Source organism: Lactuca sativa, chromosome 1, assembly GCF_002870075.4.
Source record: "Lactuca sativa cultivar Salinas chromosome 1, Lsat_Salinas_v11, whole genome shotgun sequence".
Taxonomy (NCBI): domain Eukaryota; kingdom Viridiplantae; phylum Streptophyta; class Magnoliopsida; order Asterales; family Asteraceae; genus Lactuca; species Lactuca sativa.
The window spans coordinates 198,299,821-198,302,880 of record NC_056623.2 but is presented as its reverse complement, the minus strand read 5'-3'; the positions used below and the strand labels follow the sequence as shown (position 1 = coordinate 198,302,880).

The 3,060-nt window shown below is 33.3% G+C and overlaps 1 long non-coding RNA gene across 2 annotated transcripts; it reads left to right on the top strand.

The window, feature by feature from the left end:
- Positions 1 to 401: 401 nt before the first annotated feature.
- Positions 402 to 2,427, top strand: LOC111881876 (uncharacterized). 2 transcript variants are annotated; one of them, XR_008224742.1, is made up of 4 exons: positions 402 to 778; positions 1,414 to 1,664; positions 1,748 to 1,901; positions 2,028 to 2,427. It is a non-coding gene; the product is annotated as an uncharacterized LOC111881876 (long non-coding RNA). The 2 variants fall into 2 exon arrangements; XR_008224741.1 differs by having other exon boundaries at positions 1,748 to 2,427.
- Positions 2,428 to 3,060: the final 633 nt, after the last annotated feature.

The following is a 3,060-nucleotide window of genomic DNA, read 5'->3' as shown; positions in this document are numbered from 1 at the left end:
GAAAATGAACTTTTTGGAAAAGTCAGGAAATCCTGACTTTTTGTAACTTTTCCAAAAAGAACTTTTGGGGTTTGAAAAGCTAAGCCTAAACACCCCTAAGGCGGTGGAATATCTGCTGCGTTAAAATTAGAACAATTGGGAAGGGGGAAGATATTGAATGAGAGAGTCGGTGGTGAAGGATCCGGCTCCGATCGGAACGTAAAAACTGATTGGATGTTAAGGGAGGCAGGGGCCAAACTGCAAATCCCACAAACACACATGGCAAAATTCGGAAAAGCAAAAATTCACTGTGCATAAACCTCCTCACAATTTATTATATATATATAATTCTCATAAAAATTTAATATAGGATAATTTCGCAATCTACCATTTTAATATTTTAAATCTATTAACGTATAAACAATATTTTATGTCATGTGAAGTCTTCCCTTTCATCTCTCTTCTAAATTCTAATAGCTCCTCTGCAACATCCCCCATTAGTCTTCTGTCTCCTTGTGTTTTCTACTTGCACCTGATGTCGCTGTTAACAAACACCTCTAACCTTCATCGAACATCTTCAACAATCGGTGAAGACTTCACAGTTCTGAGGTTTTTGGCGCCGGTTGGGCGACGATGGCGCTTCTACCGGATGACGTTGGTCGGATAATCTGTTACCGACGTTGAGCCGCAAATGGATTTGAGGTTATCTTAAACCCGCTGAAGCCACTATCTTCCTCCGGAGAGAGAAGCGACAACCTGACAGCCAATGTTGCTCATGCGTCTTTTCGTCATTTTTTTGGTATGTGTAATTACAATTTACAATAGTAATACTCTTTCTTCCCGCTTAATGCTTTGATTGTAATTCCACTTGATAATCTCAATTAGGGTTATAATTTGTGTGATTCTTTAGTTTGATCCTCTTGGATTCTGAGCTTTCTCAATTCAAATCTCTCCGTTTCAATTACGAATTCCATTGCTTTTAAGTTTGTGTGATTAACTGATTCGAGTGTGTTTAACATGCGAAGATAGTATAAATGAATATATGTAAGATATGTTCTTAATCGGTTTTGATTTTTTCTAACTTCAAAGCTTCTTTGTTGTAGACAATATGATCAATAACAAGGTGAAATCCGACTTAAAAGATTCCTAGATTCAGACAAAAAAGAGGGTATAGGGCAAATAATCAATACCTGTAATTCAAAACACACACATAACACACAGACCTAGAATGTTCATCATCTATCCACTTTTTTTTGGTAATATGAATATAAGAATGCATGTACTTTACACCTGTCACTATGTATTACTAGCTATGAAGTAATTTCGATATGCATAGTGACATATAACGTTTTGCTATTCTTGATGTCATCGTAAGTTTCACATACTAATTTTGATCTATTTTTTTGATAAACTTTTTAATTCTCATCTGTTCAGAAACCTGAGGATGGCTCCATTAGACATACAGTTTAGAGGTTGGTAAGGTATCGCTTTTTAAATGTGTATATATAATCTTAAACAATTATATGTTGTCTTGATGTAGATTTGTTTATCATTAGCTTTATTTTTTTGTTTATTCTTAATTGAAGAAGCAATCTGATATTTTGTTAAACTCTGATGACCTGGATGCTATGTGGCTTACCTTAAGAGAAAATTACCTGCTTCATGAAGCCACTGCTTCTGAAAAGGTACTTTATTAAACAAAAATGTTCACATTTGTTTTGCTTATATTGTGAAATTTAACTATTTATTGTCTCAAACTAATCTACAGGTCACTTATGAAGACTTTTCCCAAATTGCTTCTCTATGTACAGGAAAAATGGCTGAAAGTGTTATTGTTTCTTTAACCCTTCAAATTTCATGAAATTTGGAAAAGATGAATCAGGAAGGATTCTCATTCTTCCTTTTTATCTGAACGTAATGAGGTATTATGAAATATAATTTGTTACCTGTAACTTTTTACATATAAATTTATACAAATTTCCCGTAGAAGTTTAACTTTTAATATAAAAAATCATATTATTTACAATGTACAAGTTTCTCTTACTCAGGCCAGAATTGATATGAGTGAACTTGATGAGGATTCTGATGGTTTTCTTCAACCTTATGTGTGTAAGCTTGTATTGTTTTTTCATTATTAAAGCCACCACTTCCATAAAAAAAGTCAAAATGACCAAAATACCCCTACCTTAAACCTAAAAAACACTGATACTTTGTTAGGTAAGTACCAATTTCATGATCTTTCATTTAATCCCTTCACACCAGAAAGACATGATTCATTTAGCCCTTGATTTTGAATATTAACTTAGAAAAAGGGAATTGATAATGGGAAGAAAATCATCAAAAACTTACCAACCCCACAAAACGGGAGATCCTTAACTAGTTATAATAAAAAAAAAAAACGTGTTATTAAAATATTTAAACAAATCCATTAATCTACGTATACATTATCGAGAATAGTATCTTTAATTTATATATAAACATAAGTTATTAGGATATGGAATTATAATTTAACAATAAATTTATAAAAATAGAAATAAATAAATAAGCAGGAAAAACAAAAGTACCCATGTATTGGGCAGAGTGTTTTCTTTTTTCTTTTTTCTTTTAAAAGTTAGGATAATACTAGAAAAGATGCATCAACTTATCTCCATTTTTTGGAGTGTTTTCCTTCAGTTGACCAACAATGAGACAAGAAAGATGGAAATAAGTGAAGCCAGAGAAGCAAAGCAACACCGGAGAGGCAAGGTAACACCGGAGATACAAAACATCACCGCCGCCAAGGCATGAAGGTGTAGCCACGATGGAGAGTTGAAGCAACAACGGTGCAACAGTTTTTTTTTTTTTTTTTTTTTTTTTTTTTTTTTTTTTTTTTTTTTTTAACTTTTCCTTACTGTTTTTCAGTTCTTCATTAGAGTTGTCAACTTTCTTCTTCATTTTCTTGTAATCTTATGTGTTTAGAATCAGATTTGCTTCATACGTGGCTAATTAGTATGCCAAAAAACAGGGAGGCCGTGGCCTCCCCTGACCCCTTAAAGGATCCGCTGATATGCTGCTAGGGAAACTTTGTTGGGTGAAGGACCC